The sequence below is a fragment of the Phyllobates terribilis genome, unplaced genomic scaffold, assembly GCF_046119375.1.
Source record: "Phyllobates terribilis strain yellow unplaced genomic scaffold, ASM4611937v1 Scaffold_169__1_contigs__length_4117513, whole genome shotgun sequence".
Lineage (NCBI taxonomy): Eukaryota > Metazoa > Chordata > Amphibia > Anura > Dendrobatidae > Phyllobates > Phyllobates terribilis.
Genome location: NW_027362929.1, coordinates 2,183,401 through 2,205,082, shown reverse-complemented (window position 1 = coordinate 2,205,082; position 21,682 = coordinate 2,183,401). Strand labels below are relative to the sequence as shown.

General features: G+C 45.7%; 15 non-coding genes and 1 pseudogene across 15 annotated transcripts; all 16 read left to right on the top strand.

The window, feature by feature from the left end:
* Positions 1 to 540: 540 nt before the first annotated feature.
* LOC141209922 (U2 spliceosomal RNA) lies at positions 541 to 731 on the top strand. The gene has a single exon (XR_012280108.1). It is a non-coding gene; the product is annotated as a U2 spliceosomal RNA (small nuclear RNA).
* A 1,119-nt stretch (positions 732 to 1,850) lies between these two features.
* LOC141208887 (U2 spliceosomal RNA) lies at positions 1,851 to 2,041 on the top strand. Its single transcript, XR_012279099.1, has one exon. It is a non-coding gene; the product is annotated as a U2 spliceosomal RNA (small nuclear RNA).
* Positions 2,042 to 3,161: 1,120 nt separating this feature from the next.
* LOC141208886 (U2 spliceosomal RNA) lies at positions 3,162 to 3,352 on the top strand. Its single transcript, XR_012279098.1, has one exon. It is a non-coding gene; the product is annotated as a U2 spliceosomal RNA (small nuclear RNA).
* Positions 3,353 to 4,477: 1,125 nt separating this feature from the next.
* Positions 4,478 to 4,668, top strand: LOC141208885 (U2 spliceosomal RNA). Its single transcript, XR_012279097.1, has one exon. It is a non-coding gene; the product is annotated as a U2 spliceosomal RNA (small nuclear RNA).
* Positions 4,669 to 5,792: 1,124 nt separating this feature from the next.
* On the top strand, positions 5,793 to 5,983 carry LOC141208884 (U2 spliceosomal RNA). The gene has a single exon (XR_012279096.1). It is a non-coding gene; the product is annotated as a U2 spliceosomal RNA (small nuclear RNA).
* Positions 5,984 to 7,019: 1,036 nt separating this feature from the next.
* LOC141210258 (U2 spliceosomal RNA) lies at positions 7,020 to 7,210 on the top strand. Its single transcript, XR_012280431.1, has one exon. It is a non-coding gene; the product is annotated as a U2 spliceosomal RNA (small nuclear RNA).
* Positions 7,211 to 8,333: 1,123 nt separating this feature from the next.
* Positions 8,334 to 8,524, top strand: LOC141208883 (U2 spliceosomal RNA). Its single transcript, XR_012279095.1, has one exon. It is a non-coding gene; the product is annotated as a U2 spliceosomal RNA (small nuclear RNA).
* A 1,124-nt stretch (positions 8,525 to 9,648) lies between these two features.
* LOC141208882 (U2 spliceosomal RNA) lies at positions 9,649 to 9,839 on the top strand. Its single transcript, XR_012279094.1, has one exon. It is a non-coding gene; the product is annotated as a U2 spliceosomal RNA (small nuclear RNA).
* Positions 9,840 to 10,878: 1,039 nt separating this feature from the next.
* LOC141210257 (U2 spliceosomal RNA) lies at positions 10,879 to 11,069 on the top strand. Its single transcript, XR_012280430.1, has one exon. It is a non-coding gene; the product is annotated as a U2 spliceosomal RNA (small nuclear RNA).
* A 1,122-nt stretch (positions 11,070 to 12,191) lies between these two features.
* On the top strand, positions 12,192 to 12,382 carry LOC141208880 (U2 spliceosomal RNA). The gene has a single exon (XR_012279092.1). It is a non-coding gene; the product is annotated as a U2 spliceosomal RNA (small nuclear RNA).
* A 1,037-nt stretch (positions 12,383 to 13,419) lies between these two features.
* Positions 13,420 to 13,610, top strand: LOC141210256 (U2 spliceosomal RNA). The gene has a single exon (XR_012280429.1). It is a non-coding gene; the product is annotated as a U2 spliceosomal RNA (small nuclear RNA).
* Positions 13,611 to 14,734: 1,124 nt separating this feature from the next.
* On the top strand, positions 14,735 to 14,925 carry LOC141210364 (U2 spliceosomal RNA). The gene has a single exon (XR_012280536.1). It is a non-coding gene; the product is annotated as a U2 spliceosomal RNA (small nuclear RNA).
* Positions 14,926 to 16,046: 1,121 nt separating this feature from the next.
* LOC141210418 (U2 spliceosomal RNA) lies at positions 16,047 to 16,237 on the top strand. The gene has a single exon (XR_012280586.1). It is a non-coding gene; the product is annotated as a U2 spliceosomal RNA (small nuclear RNA).
* Positions 16,238 to 17,353: 1,116 nt separating this feature from the next.
* Positions 17,354 to 17,495, top strand: LOC141210724 (U2 spliceosomal RNA; annotated as a pseudogene).
* A 524-nt stretch (positions 17,496 to 18,019) lies between these two features.
* On the top strand, positions 18,020 to 18,201 carry LOC141210594 (U2 spliceosomal RNA). The gene has a single exon (XR_012280749.1). It is a non-coding gene; the product is annotated as a U2 spliceosomal RNA (small nuclear RNA).
* A 1,121-nt stretch (positions 18,202 to 19,322) lies between these two features.
* LOC141208879 (U2 spliceosomal RNA) lies at positions 19,323 to 19,513 on the top strand. The gene has a single exon (XR_012279091.1). It is a non-coding gene; the product is annotated as a U2 spliceosomal RNA (small nuclear RNA).
* The last annotated feature ends 2,169 nt before the right edge of the window (positions 19,514 to 21,682 follow it).

The window sequence follows — 21,682 nt, the reverse complement described above, 5'->3', positions numbered from 1 at the left end:
ATTAGTCTGTGGCATTCTTTTAAACTGTTGCTTATGGCGGTCTCTGTGAGCTTCTCAGTGACATTCAGCCATCCAGGTATCCCGCCTGCAGTAGACGGAATGTGGCAATGGAACGCTGGCTGCGCGTGTCATAATAGGCTCTGAGCCTTTATATACCTGCGCACAGCAGCAGCCACCTTCAGTCTGCTGCTGGACAGCCAGCAGCAGCAGCAGGAGAGGTAATTAATCAGCAACCCTCCTGCTAAGGGTAGACAGCTGCTCGTTCCACCCCCCCTCCCCCGCCTTAATTGGTTCTCCTCCCTTCCAACGGTGTTGAGGCGGGTGGGAACAGCCGGGGGTTGAGGGTACTGTGCTAAAAGAGGTGGAGTTATGCAGATCTAAAACGCGTGGATTGCAGCAGCAGCAAGCCGAAAAGTGCAGGCATGTGAGGGATCTAGAGGTTGACAGCATGTCTTCTTAACGGGAGTCCAGGTGGCCATCTCCACAAATGGACTTTTCAGAATCCTTGGGTGGCACCGTAGTCGGAAACCAATTCTGGTTATCGCTTCTCGGCCTTTTGGCTAAGATCAAGTGTAGTATCTGTTCTTATCAGTTTAATATCTGATACGTCCCCTATCTGGGGACCATATATTAAATGGATTTTTAGAACAGGGAGATGGAAAAAGAGCTTGCTCTGTCCACTCCACGCATTGACCTGGTATTGCAGTATCTCCAGGACCGGTGCACCACTTCTTTAATGCAGTTTCTAAAATCAGAAAGAATTGAATTCAATGCTTTTTGTTCATTTTGCTTGTTTGTCGGATTTTGGGATGGACTCTTTGGCTTTGCTTTTCTTCTCCTCATTGGATTTTTCATGTTAAAAGTTGCAGAAGCCAGATGACAAGCTCATTTTGGTTCAACTTCAGCAACTGTGCATTGCATTGCCATGTAATGTAATGTAATGCAATGCTATCTATCTAGCTCTCCCTCTATACTTCCTTTTGGATAAACAGACATATTAGGCAAGCATTTTGGAGCTTTCACCTAAATAACTACAGGTGGTGAGATAAGCTGCACAATATAATTGACCTTTCAGTATATTGTTGCACACACACCATCTATTTAGCAAATGCCCTTGTTATCAACAGCAGCCTTTTAAACTCACCTGAGCTAACAGGTATGTGAGCTGGTTACTCTGCTGCGCTTAAAATTTCTTTTTTGGTTTGCTACAATGCCTTTTATGAAACGTTGTCTCCCTCTGCTGGAACACTGACTTCTTTCATTTAATGCCTGCAGACTATAAAAGAGAAACCAACCCAAAAAGTTTGGTTGATTAGTCTGTGGCATTCTTTTAAACTGTTGCTTATGGCGGTCTCTGTGAGCTTCTCAGTGACATTCAGCCATCCAGGTATCCCGCCTGCAGTAGACGGAATGTGGCAATGGAACGCTGGCTGCGCGTGTCATAATAGGCTCTGAGCCTTTATATACCTGCGCACAGCAGCAGCCACCTTCAGTCTGCTGCTGGACAGCCAGCAGCAGCAGCAGGAGAGGTAATTAATCAGCAACCCTCCTGCTAAGGGTAGACAGCTGCTCGTTCCACCCCCCCCCCCCGCCTTAATTGGTTCTCCTCCCTTCCAACGGTGTTGAGGCGGGTGGGAACAGCCGGGGGTTGAGGGTACTGTGCTAAAAGAGGTGGAGTTATGCAGATCTAAAACGCGTGGATTGCAGCAGCAGCAAGCCGAAAAGTGCAGGCATGTGAGGGATCTAGAGGTTGACAGCATGTCTTCTTAACGGGAGTCCAGGTGGCCATCTCCACAAATGGACTTTTCAGAATCCTTGGGTGGCACCGTAGTCGGAAACCAATTCTGGTTATCGCTTCTCGGCCTTTTGGCTAAGATCAAGTGTAGTATCTGTTCTTATCAGTTTAATATCTGATACGTCCCCTATCTGGGGACCATATATTAAATGGATTTTTAGAACAGGGAGATGGAAAAAGAGCTTGCTCTGTCCACTCCACGCATTGACCTGGTATTGCAGTATCTCCAGGACCGGTGCACCCCTTCTTTAATGCAGTTTCTAAAATCAGAAAGAATTGAATTCAATGCTTTTGGTTCATTTTGCTTGTTTGTCGGATTTTGGGATGGACTCTTTGGCTTTGCTTTTCTTATCCTCATTGGATTTTTCATGTTAAAAGTTGCAGAAGCCAGATGACAAGCTCATTTTGGTTCAACTTCAGCAACTGTGCATTGCATTGCCATGTAATGTAATGTAATGCAATGCTATCTATCTAGCTCTCCCTCTATACTTCCTTTTGGATAAACAGACATATTAGGCAAGCATTTTGGAGCTTTCACCTAAATAACTACAGGTGGTGAGATAAGCTGCACAATATAATTGACCTTTCAGTATATTGTTGCACACACACCATCTATTTAGCAAATGCCCTTGTTATCAACAGCAGCCTTTTAAACTCACCTGAGCTAACAGGTATGTGAGCTGGTTACTCTGCTGCGCTTAAAATTTCTTTTTTGGTTTGCTACAATGCCTTTTCTGAAACGTTGTCTCCCTCTGCTGGAACACTGACTTCTTTCATTTAATGCCTGCAGACTATAAAAGAGAAACCAACCCAAAAAGTTTGGTTGATTAGTCTGTGGCATTCTTTTAAACTGTTGCTTATGGCGGTCTCTGTGAGCTTCTCAGTGACATTCAGCCATCCAGGTATCCCGCCTGCAGTAGACGGAATGTGGCAATGGAACGCTGGCTGCGCGTGTCATAATAGGCTCTGAGCCTTTATATACCTGCGCACAGCAGCAGCCACCTTCAGTCTGCTGCTGGACAGCCAGCAGCAGCAGCAGCAGGAGAGGTAATTAATCAGCAACCCTCCTGCTAAGGGTAGACAGCTGCTCGTTCCACCCCCCCCCCGCCTTAATTGGTTCTCCTCCCTTCCAACGGTGTTGAGGCGGGTGGGAACAGCCGGGGGTTGAGGGTACTGTTCTAAAAGAGGTGGAGTTATGCAGATCTAAAACGCGTGGATTGCAGCAGCAGCAAGCCGAAAAGTGCAGGCATGTGAGGGATCTAGAGGTTGACAGCATGTCTTCTTAACGGGAGTCCAGGTGGCCATCTCCACAAATGGACTTTTCAGAATCCTTGGGTGGCACCGTAGTCGGAAACCAATTCTGGTTATCGCTTCTCGGCCTTTTGGCTAAGATCAAGTGTAGTATCTGTTCTTATCAGTTTAATATCTGATACGTCCCCTATCTGGGGACCATATATTAAATGGATTTTTAGAACAGGGAGATGGAAAAAGAGCTTGCTCTGTCCACTCCACGCATTGACCTGGTATTGCAGTATCTCCAGGACCGGTGCACCCCTTCTTTAATGCAGTTTCTAAAATCAGAAAGAATTGAATTCAATGCTTTTTGTTCATTTTGCTTGTTTGTCGGATTTTGGGATGGACTCTTTGGCTTTGCTTTTCTTCTCCTCATTGGATTTTTCATGTTAAAAGTTGCAGAAGCCAGATGACAAGCTCATTTTGGTTCAACTTCAGCAACTGTGCATTGCATTGCCATGTAATGTAATGTAATGCAATGCTATCTATCTAGCTCTCCCTCTATACTTCCTTTTGGATAAACAGACATATTAGGCAAGCATTTTGGAGCTTTCACCTAAATAACTACAGGTGGTGAGATAAGCTGCACAATATAATTGACCTTTCAGTATATTGTTGCACACACACCATCTATTTAGCAAATGCCCTTGTTATCAACAGCAGCCTTTTAAACTCACCTGAGCTAACAGGTATGTGAGCTGGTTACTCTGCTGCGCTTAAAATTTCTTTTTTGGTTTGCTACAATGCCTTTTCTGAAACGTTGTCTCCCTCTGCTGGAACACTGACTTCTTTCATTTAATGCCTGCAGACTATAAAAGAGAAACCAACCCAAAAAGTTTGGTTGATTAGTCTGTGGCATTCTTTTAAACTGTTGCTTATGGCGGTCTCTGTGAGCTTCTCAGTGACATTCAGCCATCCAGGTATCCCGCCTGCAGTAGACGGAATGTGGCAATGGAACGCTGGCTGCGCGTGTCATAATAGGCTCTGAGCCTTTATATACCTGCGCACAGCAGCAGCCACCTTCAGTCTGCTGCTGGACAGCCAGCAGCAGCAGCAGCAGGAGAGGTAATTAATCAGCAACCCTCCTGCTAAGGGTAGACAGCTGCTCGTTCCACCCCCCCCCCCCCCCGCCTTAATTGGTTCTCCTCCCTTCCAACGGTGTTGAGGCGGGTGGGAACAGCCGGGGGTTGAGGGTACTGTGCTAAAAGAGGTGGAGTTATGCAGATCTAAAACGCGTGGATTGCAGCAGCAGCAAGCCGAAAAGTGCAGGCATGTGAGGGATCTAGAGGTTGACAGCATGTCTTCTTAACGGGAGTCCAGGTGGCCATCTCCACAAATGGACTTTTCAGAATCCTTGGGTGGCACCGTAGTCGGAAACCAATTCTGGTTATCGCTTCTCGGCCTTTTGGCTAAGATCAAGTGTAGTATCTGTTCTTATCAGTTTAATATCTGATACGTCCCCTATCTGGGGACCATATATTAAATGGATTTTTAGAACAGGGAGATGGAAAAAGAGCTTGCTCTGTCCACTCCACGCATTGACCTGGTATTGCAGTATCTCCAGGACCGGTGCACCCCTTCTTTAATGCAGTTTCTAAAATCAGAAAGAATTGAATTCAATGCTTTTTGTTCATTTTGCTTGTTTGTCGGATTTTGGGATGGACTCTTTGGCTTTGCTTTTCTTCTCCTCATTGGATTTTTCATGTTAAAAGTTGCAGAAGCCAGATGACAAGCTCATTTTGGTTCAACTTCAGCAACTGTGCATTGCATTGCCATGTAATGTAATGTAATGCAATGCTATCTATCTAGCTCTCCCTCTATACTTCCTTTTGGATAAACAGACATATTAGGCAAGCATTTTGGAGCTTTCACCTAAATAACTACAGGTGGTGAGATAAGCTGCACAATATAATTGACCTTTCAGTATATTGTTGCACACACACCATCTATTTAGCAAATGCCCTTGTTATCAACAGCAGCCTTTTAAACTCACCTGAGCTAACAGGTATGTGAGCTGGTTACTCTGCTGCGCTTAAAATTTCTTTTTTGGTTTGCTACAATGCCTTTTCTGAAACGTTGTCTCCCTCTGCTGGAACACTGACTTCTTTCATTTAATGCCTGCAGACTATAAAAGAGAAACCAACCCAAAAAGTTTGGTTGATTAGTCTGTGGCATTCTTTTAAACTGTTGCTTATGGCGGTCTTTGTGAGCTTCTCAGTGACATTCAGCCATCCAGGTATCCCGCCTGCAGTAGACGGAATGTGGCAATGGAACGCTGGCTGCGCGTGTCATAATAGGCTCTGAGCCTTTATATACCTGCGCACAGCAGCAGCCACCTTCAGTCTGCTGCTGGACAGCCAGCAGCAGCAGCAGCAGGAGAGGTAATTAATCAGCAACCCTCCTGCTAAGGGTAGACAGCTGCTCGTTCCACCCCCCCCCCCCCCGCCTTAATTGGTTCTCCTCCCTTCCAACGGTGTTGAGGCGGGTGGGAACAGCCGGGGGTTGAGGGTACTGTGCTAAAAGAGGTGGAGTTATGCAGATCTAAAACGCGTGGATTGCAGCAGCAGCAAGCCGAAAAGTGCAGGCATGTGAGGGATCTAGAGGTTGACAGCATGTCTTCTTAACGGGAGTCCAGGTGGCCATCTCCACAAATGGACTTTTCAGAATCCTTGGGTGGCACCGTAGTCGGAAACCAATTCTGGTTATCGCTTCTCGGCCTTTTGGCTAAGATCAAGTGTAGTATCTGTTCTTATCAGTTTAATATCTGATACGTCCCCTATCTGGGGACCATATATTAAATGGATTTTTAGAACAGGGAGATGGAAAAAGAGCTTGCTCTGTCCACTCCACGCATTGACCTGGTATTGCAGTATCTCCAGGACCGGTGCACCCCTTCTTTAATGCAGTTTCTAAAATCAGAAAGAATTGAATTCAATGCTTTTTGTTCATTTTGCTTGTTTGTCGGATTTTGGGATGGACTCTTTGGCTTTGCTTTTCTTCTCCTCATTGGATTTTTCATGTTAAAAGTTGCAGAAGCCAGATGACAAGCTCATTTTGGTTCAACTTCAGCAACTGTGCATTGCATTGCCATGTAATGTAATGTAATGCAATGCTATCTATCTAGCTCTCCCTCTATACTTCCTTTTGGATAAACAGACATATTAGGCAAGCATTTTGGAGCTTTCACCTAAATAACTACAGGTGGTGAGATAAGCTGCACAATATAATTGACCTTTCAGTATATTGTTGCACACACACCATCTATTTAGCAAATGCCCTTGTTATCAACAGCAGCCTTTTAAACTCACCTGAGCTAACAGGTATGTGAGCTGGTTACTCTGCTGCGCTTAAAATTTCTTTTTTGGTTTGCTACAATGCCTTTTCTGAAACGTTGTCTCCCTCTGCTGGAACACTGACTTCTTTCATTTAATGCCTGCAGACTATAAAAGAGAAACCAACCCAAAAAGTTTGGTTGATTAGTCTGTGGCATTCTTTTAAACTGTTGCTTATGGCGGTCTTTGTGAGCTTCTCAGTGACATTCAGCCATCCAGGTATCCCGCCTGCAGTAGACGGAATGTGGCAATGGAACGCTGGCTGCGCGTGTCAGAGAGGTAATTAATCAGCAACCCTCCTGCTAAGGGTAGACAGCTGCTCGTTCCACCCCCCCCCCCGCCTTAATTGGTTCTCCTCCCTTCCAACGGTGTTGAGGCGGGTGGGAACAGCCGGGGGTTGAGGGTACTGTGCTAAAAGAGGTGGAGTTATGCAGATCTAAAACGCGTGGATTGCAGCAGCAGCAAGCCGAAAAGTGCAGGCATGTGAGGGATCTAGAGGTTGACAGCATGTCTTCTTAACGGGAGTCCAGGTGGCCATCTCCACAAATGGACTTTTCAGAATCCTTGGGTGGCACCGTAGTCGGAAACCAATTCTGGTTATCGCTTCTCGGCCTTTTGGCTAAGATCAAGTGTAGTATATGTTCTTATCAGTTTAATATCTGATACGTCCCCTATCTGGGGACCATATATTAAATGGATTTTTAGAACAGGGAGATGGAAAAAGAGCTTGCTCTGTCCACTCCACGCATTGACCTGGTATTGCAGTATCTCCAGGACCGGTGCACCCCTTCTTTAATGCAGTTTCTAAAATCAGAAAGAATTGAATTCAATGCTTTTTGTTCATTTTGCTTGTTTGTCGGATTTTGGGATGGACTCTTTGGCTTTGCTTTTCTTCTCCTCATTGGATTTTTCATGTTAAAAGTTGCAGAAGCCAGATGACAAGCTCATTTTGGTTCAACTTCAGCAACTGTGCATTGCATTGCCATGTAATGTAATGTAATGCAATGCTATCTATCTAGCTCTCCCTCTATACTTCCTTTTGGATAAACAGACATATTAGGCAAGCATTTTGGAGCTTTCACCTAAATAACTACAGGTGGTGAGATAAGCTGCACAATATAATTGACCTTTCAGTATATTGTTGCACACACACCATCTATTTAGCAAATGCCCTTGTTATCAACAGCAGCCTTTTAAACTCACCTGAGCTAACAGGTATGTGAGCTGGTTACTCTGCTGCGCTTAAAATTTCTTTTTTGGTTTGCTACAATGCCTTTTCTGAAACGTTGTCTCCCTCTGCTGGAACACTGACTTCTTTCATTTAATGCCTGCAGACTATAAAAGAGAAACCAACCCAAAAAGTTTGGTTGATTAGTCTGTGGCATTCTTTTAAACTGTTGCTTATGGCGGTCTTTGTGAGCTTCTCAGTGACATTCAGCCATCCAGGTATCCCGCCTGCAGTAGACGGAATGTGGCAATGGAACGCTGGCTGCGCATGTCATAATAGGCTCTGAGCCTTTATATACCTGCGCACAGCAGCAGCCACCTTCAGTCTGCTGCTGGACAGCCAGCAGCAGCAGCAGCAGGAGAGGTAATTAATCAGCAACCCTCCTGCTAAGGGTAGACAGCTGCTCGTTCCACCCCCCCCCCCCCGCCTTAATTGGTTCTCCTCCCTTCCAACGGTGTTGAGGCGGGTGGGAACAGCCGGGGGTTGAGGGTACTGTGCTAAAAGAGGTGGAGTTATGCAGATCTAAAACGCGTGGATTGCAGCAGCAGCAAGCCGAAAAGTGCAGGCATGTGAGGGATCTAGAGGTTGACAGCATGTCTTCTTAACGGGAGTCCAGGTGGCCATCTCCACAAATGGACTTTTCAGAATCCTTGGGTGGCACCGTAGTCGGAAACCAATTCTGGTTATCGCTTCTCGGCCTTTTGGCTAAGATCAAGTGTAGTATCTGTTCTTATCAGTTTAATATCTGATACGTCCCCTATCTGGGGACCATATATTAAATGGATTTTTAGAACAGGGAGATGGAAAAAGAGCTTGCTCTGTCCACTCCACGCATTGACCTGGTATTGCAGTATCTCCAGGACCGGTGCACCCCTTCTTTAATGCAGTTTCTAAAATCAGAAAGAATTGAATTCAATGCTTTTTGTTCATTTTGCTTGTTTGTCGGATTTTGGGATGGACTCTTTGGCTTTGCTTTTCTTCTCCTCATTGGATTTTTCATGTTAAAAGTTGCAGAAGCCAGATGACAAGCTCATTTTGGTTCAACTTCAGCAACTGTGCATTGCATTGCCATGTAATGTAATGTAATGCAATGCTATCTATCTAGCTCTCCCTCTATACTTCCTTTTGGATAAACAGACATATTAGGCAAGCATTTTGGAGCTTTCACCTAAATAACTACAGGTGGTGAGATAAGCTGCACAATATAATTGACCTTTCAGTATATTGTTGCACACACACCATCTATTTAGCAAATGCCCTTGTTATCAACAGCAGCCTTTTAAACTCACCTGAGCTAACAGGTATGTGAGCTGGTTACTCTGCTGCGCTTAAAATTTCTTTTTTGGTTTGCTACAATGCCTTTTCTGAAACGTTGTCTCCCTCTGCTGGAACACTGACTTCTTTCATTTAATGCCTGCAGACTATAAAAGAGAAACCAACCCAAAAAGTTTGGTTGATTAGTCTGTGGCATTCTTTTAAACTGTTGCTTATGGCGGTCTTTGTGAGCTTCTCAGTGACATTCAGCCATCCAGGTATCCCGCCTGCAGTAGACGGAATGTGGCAATGGAACGCTGGCTGCGCGTGTCATAATAGGCTCTGAGCCTTTATATACCTGCGCACAGCAGCAGCCACCTTCAGTCTGCTGCTGGACAGCCAGCAGCAGCAGCAGCAGGAGAGGTAATTAATCAGCAACCCTCCTGCTAAGGGTAGACAGCTGCTCGTTCCACCCCCCCCCCCCCCGCCTTAATTGGTTCTCCTCCCTTCCAACGGTGTTGAGGCGGGTGGGAACAGCCGGGGGTTGAGGGTACTGTGCTAAAAGAGGTGGAGTTATGCAGATCTAAAACGCGTGGATTGCAGCAGCAGCAAGCCGAAAAGTGCAGGCATGTGAGGGATCTAGAGGTTGACAGCATGTCTTCTTAACGGGAGTCCAGGTGGCCATCTCCACAAATGGACTTTTCAGAATCCTTGGGTGGCACCGTAGTCGGAAACCAATTCTGGTTATCGCTTCTCGGCCTTTTGGCTAAGATCAAGTGTAGTATCTGTTCTTATCAGTTTAATATCTGATACGTCCCCTATCTGGGGACCATATATTAAATGGATTTTTAGAACAGGGAGATGGAAAAAGAGCTTGCTCTGTCCACTCCACGCATTGACCTGGTATTGCAGTATCTCCAGGACCGGTGCACCCCTTCTTTAATGCAGTTTCTAAAATCAGAAAGAATTGAATTCAATGCTTTTTGTTCATTTTGCTTGTTTGTCGGATTTTGGGATGGACTCTTTGGCTTTGCTTTTCTTCTCCTCATTGGATTTTTCATGTTAAAAGTTGCAGAAGCCAGATGACAAGCTCATTTTGGTTCAACTTCAGCAACTGTGCATTGCATTGCCATGTAATGTAATGTAATGCAATGCTATCTATCTAGCTCTCCCTCTATACTTCCTTTTGGATAAACAGACATATTAGGCAAGCATTTTGGAGCTTTCACCTAAATAACTACAGGTGGTGAGATAAGCTGCACAATATAATTGACCTTTCAGTATATTGTTGCACACACACCATCTATTTAGCAAATGCCCTTGTTATCAACAGCAGCCTTTTAAACTCACCTGAGCTAACAGGTATGTGAGCTGGTTACTCTGCTGCGCTTAAAATTTCTTTTTTGGTTTGCTACAATGCCTTTTCTGAAACGTTGTCTCCCTCTGCTGGAACACTGACTTCTTTCATTTAATGCCTGCAGACTATAAAAGAGAAACCAACCCAAAAAGTTTGGTTGATTAGTCTGTGGCATTCTTTTAAACTGTTGCTTATGGCGGTCTTTGTGAGCTTCTCAGTGACATTCAGCCATCCAGGTATCCCGCCTGCAGTAGACGGAATGTGGCAATGGAACGCTGGCTGCGCGTGTCAGAGAGGTAATTAATCAGCAACCCTCCTGCTAAGGGTAGACAGCTGCTCGTTCCACCCCCCCCCCCCCCGCCTTAATTGGTTCTCCTCCCTTCCAACGGTGTTGAGGCGGGTGGGAACAGCCGGGGGTTGAGGGTACTGTGCTAAAAGAGGTGGAGTTATGCAGATCTAAAACGCGTGGATTGCAGCAGCAGCAAGCCGAAAAGTGCAGGCATGTGAGGGATCTAGAGGTTGACAGCATGTCTTCTTAACGGGAGTCCAGGTGGCCATCTCCACAAATGGACTTTTCAGAATCCTTGGGTGGCACCGTAGTCGGAAACCAATTCTGGTTATCGCTTCTCGGCCTTTTGGCTAAGATCAAGTGTAGTATATGTTCTTATCAGTTTAATATCTGATACGTCCCCTATCTGGGGACCATATATTAAATGGATTTTTAGAACAGGGAGATGGAAAAAGAGCTTGCTCTGTCCACTCCACGCATTGACCTGGTATTGCAGTATCTCCAGGACCGGTGCACCCCTTCTTTAATGCAGTTTCTAAAATCAGAAAGAATTGAATTCAATGCTTTTTGTTCATTTTGCTTGTTTGTCGGATTTTGGGATGGACTCTTTGGCTTTGCTTTTCTTCTCCTCATTGGATTTTTCATGTTAAAAGTTGCAGAAGCCAGATGACAAGCTCATTTTGGTTCAACTTCAGCAACTGTGCATTGCATTGCCATGTAATGTAATGTAATGCAATGCTATCTATCTAGCTCTCCCTCTATACTTCCTTTTGGATAAACAGACATATTAGGCAAGCATTTTGGAGCTTTCACCTAAATAACTACAGGTGGTGAGATAAGCTGCACAATATAATTGACCTTTCAGTATATTGTTGCACACACACCATCTATTTAGCAAATGCCCTTGTTATCAACAGCAGCCTTTTAAACTCACCTGAGCTAACAGGTATGTGAGCTGGTTACTCTGCTGCGCTTAAAATTTCTTTTTTGGTTTGCTACAATGCCTTTTCTGAAACGTTGTCTCCCTCTGCTGGAACACTGACTTCTTTCATTTAATGCCTGCAGACTATAAAAGAGAAACCAACCCAAAAAGTTTGGTTGATTAGTCTGTGGCATTCTTTTAAACTGTTGCTTATGGCGGTCTTTGTGAGCTTCTCAGTGACATTCAGCCATCCAGGTATCCCGCCTGCAGTAGACGGAATGTGGCAATGGAACGCTGGCTGCGCATGTCATAATAGGCTCTGAGCCTTTATATACCTGCGCACAGCAGCAGCCACCTTCAGTCTGCTGCTGGACAGCCAGCAGGAGCAGCAGCAGGAGAGGTAATTAATCAGCAACCCTCCTGCTAAGGGTAGACAGCTGCTCGTTCCACCCCCCCCCCCCGCCTTAATTGGTTCTCCTCCCTTCCAACGGTGTTGAGGCGGGTGGGAACAGCCGGGGGTTGAGGGTACTGTGCTAAAAGAGGTGGAGTTATGCAGATCTAAAACGCGTGGATTGCAGCAGCAGCAAGCCGAAAAGTGCAGGCATGTGAGGGATCTAGAGGTTGACAGCATGTCTTCTTAACGGGAGTCCAGGTGGCCATCTCCACAAATGGACTTTTCAGAATCCTTGGGTGGCACCGTAGTCGGAAACCAATTCTGGTTATCGCTTCTCGGCCTTTTGGCTAAGATCAAGTGTAGTATCTGTTCTTATCAGTTTAATATCTGATACGTCCCCTATCTGGGGACCATATATTAAATGGATTTTTAGAACAGGGAGATGGAAAAAGAGCTTGCTCTGTCCACTCCACGCATTGACCTGGTATTGCAGTATCTCCAGGACCGGTGCACCCCTTCTTTAATGCAGTTTCTAAAATCAGAAAGAATTGAATTCAATGCTTTTTGTTCATTTTGCTTGTTTGTCGGATTTTGGGATGGACTCTTTGGCTTTGCTTTTCTTCTCCTCATTGGATTTTTCATGTTAAAAGTTGCAGAAGCCAGATGACAAGCTCATTTTGGTTCAACTTCAGCAACTGTGCATTGCATTGCCATGTAATGTAATGTAATGCAATGCTATCTATCTAGCTCTCCCTCTATACTTCCTTTTGGATAAACAGACATATTAGGCAAGCATTTTGGAGCTTTCACCTAAATAACTACAGGTGGTGAGATAAGCTGCACAATATAATTGACCTTTCAGTATATTGTTGCACACACACCATCTATTTAGCAAATGCCCTTGTTATCAACAGCAGCCTTTTAAACTCACCTGAGCTAACAGGTATGTGAGCTGGTTACTCTGCTGCGCTTAAAATTTCTTTTTTGGTTTGCTACAATGCCTTTTCTGAAACGTTGTCTCCCTCTGCTGGAACACTGACTTCTTTCATTTAATGCCTGCAGACTATAAAAGAGAAACCAACCCAAAAAGTTTGGTTGATTAGTCTGTGGCATTCTTTTAAACTGTTGCTTATGGCGGTCTTTGTGAGCTTCTCAGTGACATTCAGCCATCCAGGTATCCCGCCTGCAGTAGACGGAATGTGGCAATGGAACGCTGGCTGCGCGTGTCAGAGAGGTAATTAATCAGCAACCCTCCTGCTAAGGGTAGACAGCTGCTCGTTCCACCCCCCCCCCCCGCCTTAATTGGTTCTCCTCCCTTCCAACGGTGTTGAGGCGGGTGGGAACAGCCGGGGGTTGAGGGTACTGTGCTAAAAGAGGTGGAGTTATGCAGATCTAAAACGCGTGGATTGCAGCAGCAGCAAGCCGAAAAGTGCAGGCATGTGAGGGATCTAGAGGTTGACAGCATGTCTTCTTAACGGGAGTCCAGGTGGCCATCTCCACAAATGGACTTTTCAGAATCCTTGGGTGGCACCGTAGTCGGAAACCAATTCTGGTTATCGCTTCTCGGCCTTTTGGCTAAGATCAAGTGTAGTATATGTTCTTATCAGTTTAATATCTGATACGTCCCCTATCTGGGGACCATATATTAAATGGATTTTTAGAACAGGGAGATGGAAAAAGAGCTTGCTCTGTCCACTCCACGCATTGACCTGGTATTGCAGTATCTCCAGGACCGGTGCACCCCTTCTTTAATGCAGTTTCTAAAATCAGAAAGAATTGAATTCAATGCTTTTTGTTCATTTTGCTTGTTTGTCGGATTTTGGGATGGACTCTTTGGCTTTGCTTTTCTTCTCCTCATTGGATTTTTCATGTTAAAAGTTGCAGAAGCCAGATGACAAGCTCATTTTGGTTCAACTTCAGCAACTGTGCATTGCATTGCCATGTAATGTAATGTAATGCAATGCTATCTATCTAGCTCTCCCTCTATACTTCCTTTTGGATAAACAGACATATTAGGCAAGCATTTTGGAGCTTTCACCTAAATAACTACAGGTGGTGAGATAAGCTGCACAATATAATTGACCTTTCAGTATATTGTTGCACACACACCATCTATTTAGCAAATGCCCTTGTTATCAACAGCAGCCTTTTAAACTCACCTGAGCTAACAGGTATGTGAGCTGGTTACTCTGCTGCGCTTAAAATTTCTTTTTTGGTTTGCTACAATGCCTTTTCTGAAACGTTGTCTCCCTCTGCTGGAACACTGACTTCTTTCATTTAATGCCTGCAGACTATAAAAGAGAAACCAACCCAAAAAGTTTGGTTGAATAGTCTGTGGCATTCTTTTAAACTGTTGCTTATGGCGGTCTTTGTGAGCTTCTCAGTGACATTCAGCCATCCAGGTATCCCGCCTGCAGTAGACGGAATGTGGCAATGGAACGCTGGCTGCGCGTGTCATAATAGGCTCTGAGCCTTTATATACCTGCGCACAGCAGCAGCCACCTTCAGTCTGCTGCTGGACAGCCAGCAGCAGCAGCAGCAGGAGAGGTAATTAATCAGCAACCCTCCTGCTAAGGGTAGACAGCTGCTCGTTCCACCCCCCCCCCCCCCGCCTTAATTGGTTCTCCTCCCTTCCAACGGTGTTGAGGCGGGTGGGAACAGCCGGGGGTTGAGGGTACTGTGCTAAAAGAGGTGGAGTTATGCAGATCTAAAACGCGTGGATTGCAGCAGCAGCAAGCCGAAAAGTGCAGGCATGTGAGGGATCTAGAGGTTGACAGCATGTCTTCTTAACGGGAGTCCAGGTGGCCATCTCCACAAATGGACTTTTCAGAATCCTTGGGTGGCACCGTAGTCGGAAACCAATTCTGGTTATCGCTTCTCAGCCTTTTGGCTAAGATCAAGTGTAGTATATGTTCTTATCAGTTTAATATCTGATACGTCCCCTATCTGGGGACCATATATTAAATGGATTTTTAGAACAGGGAGATGGAAAAAGAGCTTGCTCTGTCCACTCCACGCATTGACCTGGTATTGCAGTATCTCCAGGACCGGTGCACCCCTTCTTTAATGCAGTTTCTAAAATCAGAAAGAATTGAATTCAATGCTTTTTGTTCATTTTGCTTGTTTGTCGGATTTTGGGATGGACTCTTTGGCTTTGCTTTTCTTCTCCTCATTGGATTTTTCATGTTAAAAGTTGCAGAAGCCAGATGACAAGCTCATTTTGGTTCAACTTCAGCAACTGTGCATTGCATTGCCATGTAATGTAATGTAATGCAATGCTATCTATCTAGCTCTCCCTCTATACTTCCTTTTGGATAAACAGACATATTAGGCAAGCATTTTGGAGCTTTCACCTAAATAACTACAGGTGGTGAGATAAGCTGCACAATATAATTGACCTTTCAGTATATTGTTGCACACACACCATCTATTTAGCAAATGCCCTTGTTATCAACAGCAGCCTTTTAAACTCACCTGAGCTAACAGGTATGTGAGCTGGTTACTCTGCTGCGCTTAAAATTTCTTTTTTGGTTTGCTACAATGCCTTTTCTGAAACGTTGTCTCCCTCTGCTGGAACACTGACTTCTTTCATTTAATGCCTGCAGACTATAAAAGAGAAACCAACCCAAAAAGTTTGGTTGATTAGTCTGTGGCATTCTTTTAAACTGTTGCTTATGGCGGTCTCTGTGAGCTTCTCAGTGACATTCAGCCATCCAGGTATCCCGCCTGCAGTAGACGGAATGTGGCAATGGAACGCTGGCTGCGCATGTCATAATAGGCTCTGAGCCTTTATATACCTGCGCACAGCAGCAGCCACCTTCAGTCTGCTGCTGGACAGCCAGCAGCAGCAGCAGCAGGAGAGGTAATTAATCAGCAACCCTCCTGCTAAGGGTAGACAGCTGCTCGTTCCACCCCCCCCCCCGCCTTAATTGGTTCTCCTCCCTTCCAACGGTGTTGAGGCGGGTGGGAACAGCCGGGGGTTGAGGGTACTGTGCTAAAAGAGGTGGAGTTATGCAGATCTAAAACGCGTGGATTGCAGCAGCAGCAAGCCGAAAAGTGCAGGCATGTGAGGGATCTAGAGGTTGACAGCATGTCTTCTTAACGGGAGTCCAGGTGGCCATCTCCACAAATGGACTTTTCAGAATCCTTGGGTGGCACCGTAGTCGGAAACCAATTCTGGTTATCGCTTCTCGGCCTTTTGGCTAAGATCAAGTGTAGTATCTGTTCTTATCAGTTTAATATCTGATACGTCCCCTATCTGGGGACCATATATTAAATGGATTTTTAGAACAGGGAGATGGAAAAAGAGCTTGATCTGTCCACTCCACGCATTGACCTGGTATTGCAGTATCTCCAGGACCGGTGCACCCCTTCTTTAATGCAGTTTCTAAAATCAGAAAGAATTGAATTCCATGCTTTTTGTTCATTTTGCTTGTTTGTCGGATTTTGGGATGGACTCTTTGGCTTTGCTTTTCTTCTCCTCATTGGATTTTTCATGTTAAAAGTTGCAGAAGCCAGATGACAAGCTCATTTTGGTTCAACTTCAGCAACTGTGCATTGCATTGCCATGTAATGTAATGTAATGCAATGCTATCTATCTAGCTCTCCCTCTATACTTCCTTTTGGATAAACAGACATATTAGGCAAGCATTTTGGAGCTTTCAGCTAAATAACTACAGGTGGTGAGATAAGCTGCACAATATAATTGACCTTTCAGTATATTGTTGCACACACACCATCTATTTAGCAAATGCCCTTGTTATCAACAGCAGCCTTTTAAACTCACCTGAGCTAACAGGTATGTGAGCTGGTTACTCTGCTGCGCTTAAAATTTCTTTTTTGGTTTGCTACAATGCCTTTTCTGAAACGTTGTCTCCCTCTGCTGGAACACTGACTTCTTTCATTTAATGCCTGCAGACTATAAAAGAGAAACCAACCCAAAAAGTTTGGTTGATTAGTCTGTGGCATTCTTTTAAACTGTTGCTTATGGCGGTCTCTGTGAGCTTCTCAGTGACATTCAGCCATCCAGGTATCCCGCCTGCAGTAGACGGAATGTGGCAATGGAACGCTGGCTGCGCGTGTCATAATAGGCTCTGAGCCTTTATATACCTGCGCACAGCAGCAGCCACCTTCAGTCTGCTGCTGGACAGCCAGCAGCAGCAGCAGGAGAGGTAATTAATCAGCAACCCTCCTGCTAAGGGTAGACAGCTGCTCGTTCCACCCCCCCCCCGCCTTAATTGGTTCTCCTCCCTTCCAACGGTGTTGAGGGGGTGGGAACAGCCGGGGGTTGAGGGTACTGTGCTAAAAGAGGTGGAGTTATGCAGATCTAAAACGCGTGGATTGCAGCAGCAGCAAGCCGAAAAGTGCAGGCATGTGAGGGATCTAGAGGTTGACAGCATGTCTTCTTAACGGGAGTCCAGGTGGCCATCTCCACAAATGGACTTTTCAGAATCCTTGGGTGGCACCGTAGTCGGAAACCAATTCTGGTTATCGCTTCTCGGCCTTTTGGCTAAGATCAAGTGTAGTATCTGTTTGGCTAAGATCAAGTGTAGTATCTTTTGAAAAGGCAGTTTGTCCTTGGGCTGCCCTAGTAAATTGATGCATATTACACACTGGTTTGGTGCACTTGTTAGTACGCCAGGTGGCTCATAGAGTTATCTGATGGAAAACATGGCCCTCCAGGATCGAAGTCACTAGGCTGGGTAAGTGTGAGTGCTTTGGAGCAATGTGCCCCAGGAGTAGGCGCCCTGGTGGGAGTCCAAGCTTACTGGGACTGGGAACCCCAGAAAGACTTGGCTTCGTAGCACACCGCACCTTTGCCAATCATACTTTCTGAGCAACCCCCCCTATTCCTGGCCTCCGGGCTAGGAAGGGGAATTTTTATAAACCCGGTCGGAGGTCCGGTCAGCTTTGGGCTGAGAAACCAACACAGGCTCCAGCTCCACTAGGGTGGCAGCCTAGATGGAAGCTGGGAGCACGAAAACGGCTCTTCTCCGGCTTCGGCTAGGGAGAGCATCGGAGATCCCTGACCCTCGCTGTGGCCTTCTGGCTCGGAGGGATGGGGATGGTTTATTGGGGACCCTCTCCTCCGGGAAGGGTCCACATGAATCCTCGCCTCGTACGCTGTTTTGGTGTGACTTCGGTCACATTTTTCAGTGCCTTGGATGCAGCTTCAATCAAAAAATCTGTTCTTATGAGTTTAATATCTGATACGTCCCCTATCTGGGGACCATATATTAAATGGATTTTTAGAACAGGGAGATGGAAAAAGAGCTTGCTCTGTCCACTCCACGCATTGACCTGGTATTGCAGTATCTCCAGGACCGGTGCACCCCTTCTTTAATGCAGTTTCTAAAATCAGAAAGAATTGAATTCAATGCTTTTTGTTCATTTTGCTTGTTTGTCGGATTTTGGGATGGACTCTTTGGCTTTGCTTTTCTTCTCCTCATTGGATTTTTCATGTTAAAAGTTGCAGAAGCCAGATGACAAGCTCATTTTGGTTCAACTTCAGCAACTGTGCATTGCATTGCCATGTAATGTAATGTAATGCAATGCTATCTATCTAGCTCTCCCTCTATACTTCCTTTTGGATAAACAGACATATTAGGCAAGCATTTTGGAGCTTCCACCTAAATAACTACAGGTGGTGAGATAAGCTGCACAATATAATTGACCTTTCAGTATATTGTTGCACACACACCATCTATTTAGCAAATGCCCTTGTTATCAACAGCAGCCTTTTAAACTCACCTGAGCTAACAGGTATGTGAGCTGGTTACTCTGCTGCGCTTAAAATTTCTTTTTTGGTTTGCTACAATGCCTTTTCTGAAACGTTGTCTCCCTCTGCTGGAACACTGACTTCTTTCATTTAATGCCTGCAGACTATAAAAGAAAAACCAACCCAAAAAGTTTGGTTGATTAGTCTGTGGCATTCTTTTAAACTGTTGCTTATGGCGGTCTCTGTGAGCTTCTCAGTGACATTCAGCCATCCAGGTATCCCGCCTGCAGTAGACGGAATGTGGCAATGGAACGCTGGCTGCGCGTGTCATAATAGGCTCTGAGCCTTTATATACCTGCGCACAGCAGCAGCCACCTTCAGTCTGCTGCTGGACAGCCAGCAGCAGCAGCAGCAGGAGAGGTAATTAATCAGCAACCCTCCTGCTAAGGGTAGACAGCTGCTCGTTCCACCCCCCCCCCCGCCTTAATTGGTTCTCCTCCCTTCCAACGGTGTTGAGGCGGGTGGGAACAGCCGGGGGTTGAGGGTACTGTGCTAAAAGAGGTGGAGTTATGCAGATCTAAAACGCGTGGATTGCAGCAGCAGCAAGCCGAAAAGTGCAGGCATGTGAGGGATCTAGAGGTTGACAGCATGTCTTCTTAACGGGAGTCCAGGTGGCCATCTCCACAAATGGACTTTTCAGAATCCTTGGGTGGCACCGTAGTCGGAAACCAATTCTGGTTATCGCTTCTCGGCCTTTTGGCTAAGATCAAGTGTAGTATCTGTTCTTATCAGTTTAATATCTGATACGTCCCCTATCTGGGGACCATATATTAAATGGATTTTTAGAACAGGGAGATGGAAAAAGAGCTTGCTCTGTCCACTCCACGCATTGACCTGGTATTGCAGTATCTCCAGGACCGGTGCACCCCTTCTTTAATGCAGTTTCTAAAATCAGAAAGAATTGAATTCAATGCTTTTTGTTCATTTTGCTTGTTTGTCGGATTTTGGGATGGACTCTTTGGCTTTGCTTTTCTTCTCCTCATTGGATTTTTCATGTTAAAAGTTGCAGAAGCCAGATGACAAGCTCATTTTGGTTCAACTTCAGCAACTGTGCATTGCATTGCCATGTAATGTAATGTAATGCAATGCTATCTATCTAGCTCTCCCTCTATACTTCCTTTTGGATAAACAGACATATTAGGCAAGCATTTTGGAGCTTTCACCTAAATAACTACAGGTGGTGAGATAAGCTGCACAATATAATTGACCTTTCAGTATATTGTTGCACACACACCATCTATTTAGCAAATGCCCTTGTTATCAACAGCAGCCTTTTAAACTCACCTGAGCTAACAGGTATGTGAGCTGGTTACTCTGCTGCGCTTAAAATTTCTTTTTTGGTTTGCTACAATGCCTTTTCTGAAACGTTGTCTCCCTCTGCTGGAACACTGACTTCTTTCATTTAATGCCTGCAGACTATAAAAGAGAAACCAACCCAAAAAGTTTGGTTGATTAGTCTGTGGCATTCTTTTAAACTGTTGCTTATGGCGGTCTCTGTGAGCTTCTCAGTGACATTCAGCCATCCAGGTATCCCGCCTGCAGTAGACAGAATGTGGCAATGGAACGCTGGCTGCGCGTGTCATAATAGGCTCTGAGCCTTTATATACATGCGCACAGCAGCAGCCACCTTCAGTCTGCTGCTGGACAGCCAGCAGCAGCAGCAGCAGGAGAGGTAATTAATCAGCAACCCTCCTGCTAAGGGTAGACAGCTGCTCGTTCCACCCCCCCCCCCCCCCCGCCTTAATTGGTTCTCCTCCCTTCAACGGTGTTGAGGCGGGTGGGAACAGCCGGGGGTTGAGGGTACTGTGCTAAAAGAGGTGGAGTTATGCAGATCTAAAACGCGTGGATTGCAGCAGCAGCAAGCCGAAAAGTGCAGGCATGTGAGGGATCTAGAGGTTGACAGCATGTCTTCTTAACGGGAGTCCAGGTGGCCATCTCCACAAATGGACTTTTCAGAATCCTTGGGTGGCACCGTAGTCGGAAACCAATTCTGGTTATCGCTTCTCGGCCTTTTGGCTAAGATCTTGTATCTGGTCAGAAGGATCCTAGAGTGTCTCCCCCTCGGCCTTGCAGCATCGCCACTTAGGTGGCTTAAGCTGCCTGCTGCTATTGGGGGGGGTCCAGAGGAAACGAGAGGTGATAATGGGCGTCAAGATTCGCTATGCCGGGACCGATGATATTCGGGTCAAAAATGCTTTTCGCATTGATATTGAGGAGTCAAGGAGGAATTTCTTTAACCTGCGGTTCTTGGTGGAAGTCGTCATCTTCAAGATTTTGAATGTTGGTCGTGGAGACATCATTTGTCTACAGGAGTTCCCAAAGAATGGCCGGTACGTTTTGGTCCTTGATCGTATGGCAGCTTGCCAGAATCTTTTCAAGACTCTAAAGGATCAGCAAGCCTTGGATCATCCGGCTCTTGAAGGGCTTACATTCACGGTATTGTATACTAAGGGGGAAGTGCCAGTTGTTGTGTTTATGCACAACCCCCTTGTGGATGTGGAGGACATTACTAGATTCCTGAACCGTCATTGCAGCTATGTGTCCTACTCACACAAGGTGAGGAATGAGGTGGGCTTGTGGACTGGCAAACACAAGTTTTTTGTACGGTTCCAGGAAGACCCCCAGGGACCTGGGGGTATCCACTACCCTCCCCTCAGTTTTGCCATCGGGAGGGATAGAGGGTATATGTATTTTCCCGGTGCTCCGCGTTTTTGCAGGAAGTGTAAATCCTTTGGACACTACCAAGAGGACTGCACGGTGGAGAAGTTTTGTGGGAAATGCAATAAAGAAGGTCATCTGGCAATGGAATGTACTAACTCCATGGTCTGTAATGCGTGTGGGGAGGAGGGACACGCTTTCAAGGACTGTCCCCATCGTTCCAGGTCATATGCAGAGGCCGTGTCCCCACGTCCTAGTACTGCCGCCACTATTGGTGAGGCGATTGAGGCAGTAAGGGACTTCATGGAAGTGATGGAGGAAGCACCTGATCCTGCTGGTGGAAGCGCTGTTGAGATGGAGCCTGCAGATATGTCAATTCTGC